The following is a 14,160-nucleotide window of genomic DNA, read 5'->3' as shown; positions in this document are numbered from 1 at the left end:
GGAATTGCCCACGCAATTTCGGTATCTCAAATTGTAACTTGTTGTAGACATCGTTTATTCCCTGCACACAAGAGTTAAGAGTAGCAGAAATGTGGCCTCACATTGATATTACTTGTGTAACTTGTGACAAGCTGAACATACAAAAGATGCTACTGTCCTAAAAACAAGTGGTATTGACATCGACCAGCGAGACATATGCTCTCCAGATAGTGAAATCATCAGCTGAGATACAATCCCTATTTTATACAAACGTCCCCAAGCACTTTAGAGAGATGCTCTTCAAAATAATTAATTCCTCTAGCACTGCAGTGATTGTACATTTCTTTAAAGCTGTTGGGTCTGGATTAATTTCCATCTTCAAGACTGTTTTCGAAGTCATTCCATTAGCAATCCATTCACTCTTTTCAAGTGTGTTTGGCGGCTTTCCTGTGACTTTGGCAGTGATTGACAGGTACTGCTGCTGCTATTTCTAATATGCAATGGATATGCTTTCTCAGCTGAACGGAGTAACAGAGCTCCTACCACCATCCCAGCTTTGCTGTGATTGCATTGTACAGTTCTTTGGTGCTCCGTTGCTGGACGAATTGGAGCAATATTGGTCATTGCCATCCCGACCGGAGCTGTGGTGTGTGCAACCTGTCTTTAATTGTACTAGGTGCCTCTTTGAGTGTCTACCATCGGTGTGTCTTGCTGTTCAGCCAGTGCCTCCTGTGGACAAGGAATTGCTGATGTCCCCAATGAGGGTTCATTCACGGTTGTGCCTCATGAGAGGTTGTTTTGCAATGCCACTTATGAGCCACCTCTTGTGAATTATTTGGCTCCTACGACATCTGGCACTATGCATGGTGCAGCCTACGTGGGTCATCCTGTGTTTGAGGCTTCTGCACACTTCTTCTCTCTGGATCCGTTTGCCACTCCTGTGAATGATCTGACATCTGACTATGTGGAGTCCTTCCTGAATGCGCTCCCATTTGATGACTTTGGAGACATTCTTCAAGACCATAATTATTGTTGATCCGACCATTGGCCTTATTCAACGTTTTAAACTTTGACACCAAATTGCCTTAATAAAATGTAATCAGCTTGAATTTGTCCTGCTGTGCTTGTTGTACTTTACATTTTGTCTCTTTGTATGTTTTAGCTTAGATTTTAATTAGGTTTTGGACCTTTTAGGTCCAGGTATTTTAGCTTGGACTCATGCACCCTCACTAGCTAGCTAGCATCCTTGTTTCGGCAATAAGGAGGGTGTGGTGAATCCATTTTAGTTCTTATTGGGATTCAGGAGTTTAGCTTAGCCTTTGGCTTGCAGGCATGTGTCCCTATCACCTAGTGACTTTTAACCTACTTAGCTTGCTCTGTTTTAGCCTATTAATTTTATTATTTCTTTTAAGATGGCTGCCATTGTTTATAGTTTAAAGAAATGTTTTGATTTTCATAATCACTGCCACTCTGTAAAGGTGTCTTTATCAGCATCATGATCAGGTATGTATGTTGTCTTAACATCATGTCACTTTCTCACTTACGTGTGATAGGAATATAATGTACAGTTCTTGGGGATTGTATATATAATTGCAGCCACAAGTCTATCTCCTTATCAGTTGTTTGGGAACATGCCTGCGTCAGAGGTCCTACATGATCTGTATAAATACATCTCACACGAACAAGGTCTTTAGAGGGATTTCTTCCAGGTGCCATCTACACTGTGCTTCACCTTGCTTCAGAATTCAGCCTTTATGTCACCATGGAGTCTGACCTAGAGACCTCATTTCAGGGTAACAAGGGTTGGAGGCGCTTCTCATGGACATGGTACTGCCGGATTAGGTTTGTCATACCTAGCTCTCATTAGGTTAGAGATTAGGTTCTATTTGCTAGGAATTTCACATCTCATGTTTATTGTAAGATGTTGGGTGTTTTTGCATTCACAATTCACTGTCATGCTTCTTTTACTGTTCATCATACTAATCATTGCAGCTCATACATTTTATCGTAGATTGCAGTCTTTTCCTTAAATATATTGAAAAGTTGCCTTCATGGCCAGTGTGTCACTGAGACTTGTTGCTATTGTGAGAAAAGGATAACTTCTGTTCCACCATAATTTCCCTGAGAGGTCTTATCTAGAGTCAATGCGTAAGGCTGCCAGAAATCCCCTTTACTGTTTAGGTTTTTGGTGAGGACTGCTTGTGAGCCAGGAGAGTTGGTCCGACAGTTGCGACTTGTTGTAGTAGTGACTCAATTGCCTACAAACAATAGTGCTGTCTCCCCTAAACCAGCAGTCTCACCTAGGAGTGAGAGTCCATCTACAACAACAGAGAGCCCTGTTGGCAGTAAAGGAACATGAACTACTGGTTGTTCATGTTAAGTGGCAATGAGAAAATGCAAATCGCTTCTTTTCAGCCTGTACCTGTACCACCATCAACTATTCTTAACTTCTCAAAAAACTAAAAGCCATATGTGGCATAGTAAGAATGCTCTCCTCCCTGCTTTGGGACTTAATTACACTTTGGCCAAATGAGGATCACACTGTTATATGCTGTAGCTCAGTGCAATGTTAGAAACCAGGTGGACATTATGGAACAAGGAGGTCAATAGGCTGGTATAAAGAACTTACATTCCTGTGAGTATATCTCATGAAATATGATGACTGTTGCTGAGAAAGAAGAACCTAAACAGCAGAAGGAGGTGCTGATGAGGAAGACATAGTCATCATGAGACACAGTCTTATTGATGCAAGTTGTACTCATTTTCAGCAATCAGGCAACAGTTACAAAGTTCTCTGTGGAGAAAGCACACTCAACTGTCAACGTCTTAGAAATATTCAGTATCAATGTCTGTGAATTCCTTTGAGCCAGCCCTCTCAGCATTTGATTCATTGCCACTGGCATTGGCAGTAGTATTGTAAAAGTTATGGCAAGTGAAGGATACTTCAGAGTGCTATGTTTAGCTCATTGCATCAACCTAATTTTGTAGGACTTTCTCCGAAAGAAGAAGCAATCACAACAAACTGGTGATCCGTCACATGATTAGCACACATTTTAGTTACTCCTGCAAAGTTGAGAAGCAGTTAAAATTATTCAGTCTTCTAATAAAGCCCCCATAAAAGCCCTCATACAAGAGGTCCCATCCTGCTGAAACTCTACCTTCTACATGCTGCAATGTCTGTTTGAACACTATAGGTTTGACAACAATTGTATACTACAAAGCAGATGTAATGTAGCTGCGAAATCCATAGTGATGGTTCTTGAGAAATGGGATTAAGTAGAGTGCATGATCCACTTGATAGTGCCTTGTAAATTTGGCACAGGAAGTGAGCAAGGAGGATTGCACCATGATCCAAGACATCCTGTTTTTGCATCTGCTGCAAAAGCATTTGCACAAGGTGAGCGAAAGTTACACCAATGTCAGAGAAGAACATATGTAATCCAACCCGCATCAAGATTAATCGCCTTGAGCCAGAGCTGATAACAATCCTGTTGGGAGAAGCAGGCTTTAACATGGTTACTCCTAAAAAGCAGATTTGGCTGCCCACCACTAGCAGATAAGCACAGTGGAACCAATTGTTCAATGATTTTCTTCATCTTTATTTGTAACAGCAAACCACAAATAGTAGTGACATGTTTTGGTCAAGCAGACCTTCATCTAACCAAGTTTGTATTAGTTTCCATTCCATAACAATAAACTAAAGCGTCTACATATTTGTAATGAATACACAAGAAATACTATGCAGGTAATGTAGTTCATAAATCTATAGATAATATGTTGTTTAGTCTAATCGGAACTGCTCTGAAATTAGAGGAAACACCAACTTGGGGAACAATCATGCACATTTTCAATATTAAAATCAATTATCAAATTCCATTAAAAGGTTCTGAGTTTTTCAGGTGTCTGCCTTTTTAATCACAGTCATTCCATTTTCCCTTCCCTCTTTGCATGTAAGTCAACACCAAGTGGAATTTCTAGCTATTTTTAAGAGGATGATTGAATATACAGATATTCTAAAGGCTCACACCTCAAGGGATTGATCTGAATCTTCTGCCAAATACATTTTGTCTTGCAATTTCACTGTTCAGTATTGTGGTTATAAAACTCCGGTAGATTTCTGTTATTTCAATTTCAAACTGTCTCTCAATGCTCCTTTTTCACTGAGTAATTGCATCTCCATATTCACTAGTAATAATTACCTGAGCTAATTAAACCTCGTGACCCACCATGCAGTGCTTATTACTTCACATATTACATTACTCATGACATGGTCGGTGACATCACTGATGACATCACTGATGTCAACAAATTATTTTTAGTCTATTTAAATATACATTATGCCTCAAATTACTAACAATCCACACCTTCACTCATATTTTACCCCTTGGTTTCAGGCCTACACTAACATCTCATTTCTCATTTATTTCATACTGATCTTTTGAACAATCTCTAAATCCAAAACCTCCTATTCCAACAAAATGCTTTTCAGAAGTGCCTCACTTTTGTCTTAGATCCAAAATGGGCGCACCGCCCTTAATGACTTGTCGCTGCTGCAACACATGTGGAAAAAGAGGAAGCAACAGGGCATGCACTTCCACTGAGTGATAATTCTCAAATACCACCGACACATTTAAAAAGAAAAATAGTTGTTTGAAGTCAGCATAGGAAGGACACATTCAACCAACCAAAACAGAGTGAAATTTAAATGCTTCAGGTGCGGTTGAAGTATAAGAATAGAAAGTCAACCCATCAAATTTGGAGTAGGGAATTGAAGCAGCCAAGAAATCCATACAATAACAGCAAGAGAAAGACTCTCCACCACTGTAAGTATATGCATTGGTTACAATGAGATCTACAGCTGTCAGAAAGCGATACTCCAACATGCACATGGGTCACTGACAAGCACATTTATCAATGAGACATCAAATAACCATCTATAGTCAGACATAAGAGTATTTATGAGAATACAGAGGTTACAAGCAGTTTGTATACTTTCATCACATATATCAGAGATGACATTCACAATCTCTCTCATTTGTATTATTTTAGTAAATTTGCATAAGGACAACAAAGCCACTATGTAGTGGTAAAGTGTTGATAAACCTTGGATAGTGTCTTATGTTGGGGTTGCTTCAATTGCCTATGGATGGTGCTCCATAGCTTTTGTTTTTTGCATATTTGCAGCTGTCTTAATAATGTCATATTTTGTCTTGTCCCTGAACTTGATCGCCCATGTATTCTGTGTTAGATTTATGTGGACTTAGATTTCCTCATGATGTAATTGATCTACTGTTATTTAGCTTTCGTTTTCTAGTACCTCTCTTATTACACAAAAATTAAATGTACTTTCTATAGAAGAATAACCATATTTCCTGGATCTCCGAGAGCACCATACAACATTACAGCATGGACAATTTTTAATATTAGCAATTAAATACGAAGGCCCATATCTATACCTTTTGACGCAAACCTGCGCCAGCACAGGCTTGTGTCAAAAAGTTTAACGCCGCTACCGCCATTCTAACGTGCCGGCCAGGAGTCATATTTAAGGAATGACGGTAGCCGGCGCTGCGGCCTGGTTTGCGTCAAAATGAATTACTCTAACCGGGCAGTGGAGGCGTAGGGAAGACTGGTGATTGTGCGTCAAAGAATGGTGCAAGTCAGGTTAAAGTTAAAAAAAATGACTCTAACCTGACCAGTGTCATTTTCTGAAGCAGAACCCCTGTGGAAATGACTCCTGTCTTAGCAAAGACAGGAGTCATGCCCCCTTTTCCAATTGGCATGCCCAGGGGACTTCTGTCCCCTGGCCATGGCCATTGGGCACAGTGGTATGTAGGGGGGTCCAAGTTAGGCCCCCTATGCCACATACAAAAAAAAAATACTCACCTCTCTCTACTTACCTCTACATACCGTAGATGGGTCCCCCCCATCCATGGGTGTTCTCCAGGGGTGGGTGAGGGTGGCAGGGGGTGTCCCTGGGGGCAGGGAAGGGCACCAGTGGATTGCTTCCATGGTCAGAGACCATGGAAATGAGCCCACAGGTCCCTTAACACCTGCCCTGATCCAGGCCTTAAAAAACAGCACAAATCCGGCTGGCGCCATTTTTTAAGGCCCTCCTCCTCCTGTGCGTCAAATTGATGCAGGAGGATAAATAAGGCGCACATGCCTTAGAGTCACTTTTTGCACAGGAACGCCTACCTTGCATGTCAGCGCAAGGTAGGTTTTCACGTCCAAAAAATGACTCAAACTTCATAACTTTGGTGCTGGACGGTTTAGCGCCAAAGTATAAATATGGAGTTAAGTCAGCGCCGAATTTGCGTAAGAATAAATTATGCAAATCAGGCGCAAGCAGAATATAAATATGCCCCTAAGCCTTTGAAAAGCCAAGGGGAACTGTCTTTCTTGCAGTACATGTACAGACTCACAACTCAACAGGCAGAAATGTGTGCACAGAGAGCAGACATACATACACTCCACAATAAAGTGAGAGGATAAATAGGGTAAAGGTTTATGGGGGGTAAACGTAAAAAAAAAGTCAAAAGAGTAGGGGCCAAATTTACAAGGCACTAGTGCTAATGTGGAATTAAGGAGGCCATTCTCCTTCACCATATTTACAAAGTGGCGCAATGCATGTATTGCGCCACTTTGAAACCCCTTGTGCCACATAATGCCTGCGCCGGGAATCATGTATGAAAGGGGGCGTTCCCATGCAGGGAGGCCCATAAAAATGGTGCAGTAAAATTTACATTTCACCTCACCATTTTTAGCTTCATTTTTAACACCTGTTTAAAGGCAAGCGTTAAATGACACGCCCATTACTGTCAATGGGCCTCACTTGGCTTTGCAGGATTAGCAACACAATTTGTGGTGCTAATCCTGCAATGTTGCACAATAGCGTCAACATTTTTTGACGCTATTGTTCTAACATGCACCATGGTGCGCCTTATTGTAAATGGGGCGCACACATGGTGTTATGGGGGTGCAGTGGGGCGCTAGAAAAATGGCCCATCAGAGCTGATGCGCCACTTTCTTGTAAACATGGCACTAAGTGAGATTTTCATGGGCAGGGCATGCGCATACTTATATTTGCCTGTGTGCCAATGAGCACTGATAAAAGGATTTGAGCCCATACTCAAGCGGTTTTTCCTAAATGTCCACGAAGAAACGTTTTCCTTAAAGAAAAATGTGTTGACGGACGAAAAAAAAATAAAACGCAATTTAGGAGGAAAGGTCTTCACTAGGAAACCGCGTCTTACACCCACAATGTTTACACACTGGCTTTCAAAAAGAATCATGTTCTCAGTGTCACAACATTTGCATGCGGAGTGCCTCATCTTCGATAGTTTCTTGAAAATAATTTTACTCATAAAGCAAATCAACACTTGTGCTTTTAAACGACTTAATAAAAAAGGACACATTTCATCAGAGTTTTGTCGATGTATTTCTCTACATGGAGACGCAAGAACACCCGAGGCGGTTCTACTTCAATGAAGCTATATTATGCCTGCTGATTAGACAGTTTTCCCTCTTCGCCATTCGGAGATGGAAAACCCATCACGTCATGCCCCACAGCACAGGTTGCGGCGCTAAAGATTAACGTACTAATGACATTTTAAACTCGGTTTTTTGCACCTCATGGAAATTAAAAATGTAGATTTCCGGTACAAGAAATAATTCCCTAAGCAACAAGCATAAATGTGCAGATAAATACACAGAATGTAATAAATATTTTTTACAAATTAGCTACAAAATCTCCAAAGAGGTGAGAAAAAGCACCTCATCGCTTGATTGTAAGGTGAAGAAACAGCAACATAGACAATGGAAACGTCGACAGAGAGGTGAAAGTAAGAATTGAAAAAACGAAAGCAAAATGTTCATGGGAAATGGGATTTATGGAAATGATTTCAAACCGCATATGAGCAGAGGTGGAGAATAAACTGCAGTACTCACCTTAACCGAGAGTATATGGATTAATAAAACAAAAAGCATAAAGCTTAGACCTAGAATTGCATACTGAGATGCAACGTAAGGTACTGCAGCCTCATAGACTAACCCTTGACACCATATGAACAGTGATTACATTTTAATAGAGTAAGACCCAGGCCCAAATTTTTGCCCAGAAGCCGGAGGCCAGCACTATTGAATATGTGTGCCAGATACCAAGGCTGCATAGTCTCGATTCCACCTCATGACACTTTAATCCACCACCAGACACTCCTTGCTGCTCAATATCCTTCTGGCAGGTTCCTGCTTTCTCACTTTGTCACGTTTTGTCTGTCTTTCTCTTCTTTGTTCTTCTCTCTTATTTGTTTCTTGCTCTAGGTCAAAACCAGGTAAGTGCGGGTCTATAAAAATAAGTGTCAGTGGACCCCACTTGTAAACACCAGCTCAAATTAAGCACTGCATATGAAGATGCAGTATGCCCACAATTTTTGTATGGGCCTTAAATTCGAGAATGCAAAACACAACGCATTGAGAAAAATTGAAAATAAGAAAAGGAACCTGCCTGTAGGTTTTGTTTCATCTACAAAGACTTCGAAGTAGCCATGTGTGAAATTTCAATTATATTGCTAAAATTTGTGAAATTAACTAAATTAAGATATTTGAGAAATTTTGTGCTAATTTGTATTATGCAATTTTCTTGACTTTTTGTCTGGAGGAAAATTTCTATCAGGAACATTTTCTGGCCAAGCAATGTCCTTCTGGTATGTTGTGAGAAATTTTTATGCAAAGTATTCCCTTGCATAAGAAAGTACCGTAACCTACTATACTGGCAAGCCACTGTTGCTCAAATGTGTATTTACCTTAAATAAATGAAAGGCAAGAGGCATTTTGCAGGGACTGGGCTAGACTTATCCCTCTTTGTTCATCATATGCCTTTGAGCGGCATCGATCGACCATGTGGCCCATTCCGTGGCAATAGTAGCACTCTATGAGGTCTGGCAGTTGCCAGCCTCCCTGACCTTTGCTGTTAGGACTGGGTGGAAACCCTTTGGGGTTCTGAGGCCGAGCTCCCTTCAAGACTGGTGCCATTTGCACACTTGTGGCTAACGCAGCCCTTTCAAGGGTAGTCATTTTCAGATTATGATGGACCAGCTTTGCAGCGACTCTCTGGGTGTGCTCCTGCTTTTCAAAGTCCTCTTCCTGCTTCTTTCTATAGTAATATAATATTTATGCCTGGTTTTCCCACCAACGTTTAGTGTCTAATCCGAATATGCTATTCAGTCCACTCTCCATTTTGGTGGCAGCTCCTTTTTGAAGATGTTGTAGAAGAATGAAACCCGAGGGCCGTGTCAGTCCATGGCTGTCCTGTCTCCTCTCCCCATCATTCCCTCATTCTGCATAGAAAGTCAGTCATGGTTTCCCCAGGCTTCACACTCCCCACCATCAACCCTTCTACATCTGGGCAGTCAGGGTACATTTCCCACAGGGCTGTCCATATCTGGTGTCTGAATGAACTGAATGTGGCCCGTCCTTCTCTGTGTTAGTCAGTGTAACGGATGGGATGCAGGCTGGGGAAAACACTGTATTGGTCTGCTCTCCGATGCTGCTGCTGAGCAGACTCTTGACATCACCTCTTGCAAGGTTTATTTCCATGGTGTTTTTCTAAAAATATGAGATCCATTTTCCTGCACTGTCCATCAATGAGTTTAGTTTGGTCCAGAGCCATTCTTTGTCCATCTGCAGCCATGGCACACAGATGGTCCGTGATGTGCCCTTCTGTAACAATAGGCATATTTTAGTTCAGAGCGGCTCTGTGGGTTTCCCTTCAATGGAGAGCTCCCATCTTCAGAGGCATTCCTTCATGTAGAGGAAGTTCGATTTAGGATCTCCCCCTTCATGACAGATGCAGTCTTCTATGATGGCTATGTCCCCCAGTTCGGAGGATCCCTCCTCCGGCCGGGGTTTATCATAATGGCCAGTGGGCCAGCAGGTAGCAAAATGGTTGTGCAAAGACCTCACCTTCTTCTTTGGAAACTATCTCTCCAGGGGTCTGTCTGTCTGACCAGTGCATTCGGGGGGAGCAGCAGCCGTCTTCATCAATGCTCTCCTTGTGCTTGCGTAAAGGTGCCATTTTGCCTCTCCTATGTCTTAGCTGGATTTGGACTAGGCTGCTCTGGTTTCTTATTTCTTGGTCTACCACTCTTCTATGCTAATGGTCTGGTGGGGTCAAGCTTCTGATAAGAGCCTCCCTTCTAGTTCTACTTTGGACTCCTTTTTGCATGGTGCCAGGGGCCTACCTCTGCTTACCTCCAGAAGAGAGTGCACAGATCTGTTCCCCTGTTGCGCTTCCTAGGAGAGCGATTACTCTCTCTCTCTCTATCTCTCTCTCTCTCCTCAACCCGTGCCTTTCTTCTGTCTCCCATCTGGGCTGCATCCTTCGTACAGTGCTGCTCACGCTTCTCTTTGGTGGGAACATACCTTCAAGTTGACTTTCTGTCATGTCATCTGCTGCATGGGCATGCAATGGAGGAGAGTACCCTGTGGCTCCCTCCCCGACATTGGACCCTAGAAGGTTGGGAACTTTGTCCTACGAGCTACTGGTGGTGTCACTATCTAGGACTGCTATGAACCTCCTTGTCACCTGAGAGCGGTTCCCCGGACAGGTTGGAATGTATGTTTCCTGTGCTGCTAGGGTTTGAACAATGGGGTATGGCAGATGGGGGTCAAGCTTGGGGGCACTCCAGTCCTATCCTGGGTTAGGATTAGCATTCCTTTAGCCCTGGATTGCTGCCTGACAGAGGGTCTTCAGGGACCCATAACTGGTGGATTGGTGTAACCTAGGGCAGGAATGGCTGGGATTGCAGACATCAGAGAAAGCACGGGCCAGATGTACCAAAGGATTTGACCCATTCTGTGTCTATGGGAAAAAGCTTTCGCACATATGGCCCCACCTCTGTACCTATCTATGTTGGGGGAGGTGCGGAATCAATGCTTGTGGGATCTGGATGGTTGCAGGTTGGGGCCACCTCGAAGATGGCCCATAATGATAACAATACGTTTCTTTTAACCTTTAACTGCCCAGCAAATTTTAGGCTGTGTGGGGAATCTGGGCTCAACTTTATACAAAGATGCATCAAATAGACCTTCACAATACATAACAAAATGCATATGTAGAATCACAACCTGTAAGAAATTGCAATGGTTAACGTAAACATTGTAAGCTGTATTAGCAGTGGACTTACAGTCATGGACCAAATCTGTGTGAGAGATATGCACATAAAGACAGTTAACAAGACATTTACATATGATTTCAACATGAAATATAGTTGGAACAGTTGATCAGTACCAAAAATGCATCATTTGAAAATCACAATGGAAATCAAAAGAGAAGAGAGGAAACCATCATGTAAATGAACAGAAAAGAGAAGAAAAAATTACAGATAAAAAAATAAAAACTTTGTCCCAAAAAGCTTCTTAGCCTGCTCCTAGCGCATGCTGGCAGATGTCGTGGGGAGTCTCTGCACGGTACATGGGACTCAGTCAGTCGGATAGTCTGTCAATACCGGCTCAGGGACAAATATAACAACAATTTTGATGGAGAAGAAGGAACAACTCAACTAATACAGGCCCTTTTTGGCCAAGCCCACGCTACACCCAATCTCCAAGGTTCCTATTTTCCTTAATATCTGAATTTCACACAGTTTCACACTCAGAGGATTAGCGTACCATCTGTGTCACACCCAGTGGTCCAAGAGAGTAACACCTCTCAAATCTTTCAGACTCTACCAGTGTTTAAAAGACTGGTAGAGCTAAGAAACCCCTTTAGACTAAAAAATAAGATTGAGGTGTTGGCTCTGTGTCACACCCATCGTCTATGCGTACCATCAGCGGTCCGAGCGTTGAGACCTCGTCCCCATGTCACACTCAGGGTCATGCATACCATCTGTGTCTTACATAACGGTCCAAGCGGAGCCCTAGTTTGCCATACGTCAATTGCTAGGACTAAGGATCAGATGTAGTCTCTTACCCACCGATGACAGCTTCAGGATGGCCCTCCACCCCGCAGATTCAGCAAAATTTTCAAACAATTGTGACCTCTGCTCACCTCTCTTTGTTGTGCAGATGTGAATCCGTACGGGTGGGGTCCCTTTTGTTCGGCTGCAGTCCAGGCTCAGAGGAACCAGTCTTTCCTGGTTGTCTCGCCAACATTTTTCTCTAATGTGGATTTACCTTAAAAATTTAAAACCAGAGGTGTCTGGCAGAGCCGGAGCAGTCTGTTTAATTAAACCCCATGGCCGGTAAAGTGCAGTACAGAGTCGGGGTCTGATGACTGTCTCTCAAAGTTACAGAGTTTTGAGCATCTTTGTATGCATTGCCTTGTGGTGCAATAAAACGATTGAATACATTCTTTGAAAATGGAAGCCGGGCCTAGATATGAGCCCATAAATACGACCATCTGATAAATTGTGAAGGTGGGTCTCAACCTAACGACCATAGTATGGGCCAGTGGGTAACATGTCCAGATGTCCAGCACGGAGAGCACATGATCACTGCATGTGGTGGGTGTGCTGTGACCTGATTGGCTGTTTGTTCCTAACCTCATGTGGATTCTACCTTTATGGTGTTTTGGAAACGTGTACCCCTCCTGCCAAACGTGTTTTATTGGGGGGCCAGTTTCCAAGGATATTTGTGGTGTTGCTGCTTATCTGAGGAATCGATCTGGGTCTTTCCTGTTTTGCACATTTTTTCATGAGCTACGTGTTATCCCACCTGTGATCTGTCAATAAGTTGCTTCAGGCCTGGGTTGCTGGCCTGGGCTGCTTGACCTAATACTTCTAGCTCGGGTTGACAGGTAGGTCATGTTGGGTGGAATCAACAATATCGAAGCAAGTTTGTTGTTATGTTGGTACATATTATGGGGTACAGTGACATTGTTTTTATGTATATCAACACCACATTCCACACTAAGAGTGTCATTTTGCATAATTTTCATGACATTTCATTAAATTACAAAACAAATGTTCAGGCGATTCAGTCCAAACAAGCATATTCTATTTCTGCTTTTTACAATCCAGTTGATTATAAAAGTCTTGAATATGTCTTACTGAAATCTATCTGAGAAATAAATTAATATACGAAGGTCCTATTACTTTTCAGACATTCACTATCAGAGGATAGATCCTTTGCTTCTGGTAGCACAAAAAAGACACATTTAATAAGAGTAGATAAAAAAGCTATTGTAGACAATGAGGGAACAAGTGAAAAAGTAAATGTGAATGGAAGAATAAGAAATAAAAAGCCATAGAGAGTGAAGGATTGGTTGAAAAGATCAGTGAAGCACTTGGGTGGTGATATAGTGGTGATATAGTTAGCCATGAGTGGTGATATAGTTCTCCATATGTTTATATTTAATTTATCGATTGCAAATCTAGCTACAAAGCAACAACATCCTGTACATAATGTTGTACAATCTACGTATGTTTACAAGAACTTTATAGCAGTTTACCTACAGCTGCAGTGGGTGAAAGGATGATCATATAACAGGAGGTGTGGAATTTAATAAAATATGTACATGCCCCTGGGACCGGTTGTTTCGTAAATCTAATTGTCCTATAACAAAATCTACATGTCCCTTTGGTGCCATGTAGTATGGTGACAAATTATGGCAGCAATCTTATTATGTAAGAGCTCTGATAATAGTCTTTCTGCTTATGCCAGGGCTACTACTATAGTAGGGCTTGAATACTTGCAATATCAAAGCCCTACTATAGCAATTTCCTTATCCTTCATTTCCCATAATGAGACAGGTTGAAAACGTACTCCTGACAATGGCAGAAGTAGAAGTTCTTATAGGGTTAGTAAAAAAGTGGTTGGAGGGAAAGTGAGCTTGTAAACACTCTACAGATTTTCACATGAGCAAATCTACACATGTATATTTGCTCGTGCCAAAATAAAGTTGTAGGAAAGTACCATCTTGCCTGGCATGTTACCCCCATATTTCACTGTATATGTGTTGTTTTAGTTGTATGTGTCACTGGGACCCTGCCAGTCAGGGCCCCAGTGCTCATAAGTGTGGCCTGTATGTGTTACCTGTGTTATGACTAACTGTCTCACTGAGGCTCTGCTATCCAGAACCTCAGTGGTTATGCTCTCTCATTTTCTTTCCAAATTGTCACTAACAGGCTAGTGACCAATTTCACCAATTTACATTGGCATACTGGAACACCCTTATAATTC

This window comes from Pleurodeles waltl, chromosome 8, assembly GCF_031143425.1.
Source record: "Pleurodeles waltl isolate 20211129_DDA chromosome 8, aPleWal1.hap1.20221129, whole genome shotgun sequence".
NCBI classification, from domain to species: Eukaryota; Metazoa; Chordata; class Amphibia; order Caudata; family Salamandridae; genus Pleurodeles; species Pleurodeles waltl.
This window is presented reverse-complemented; position numbering follows the sequence as displayed.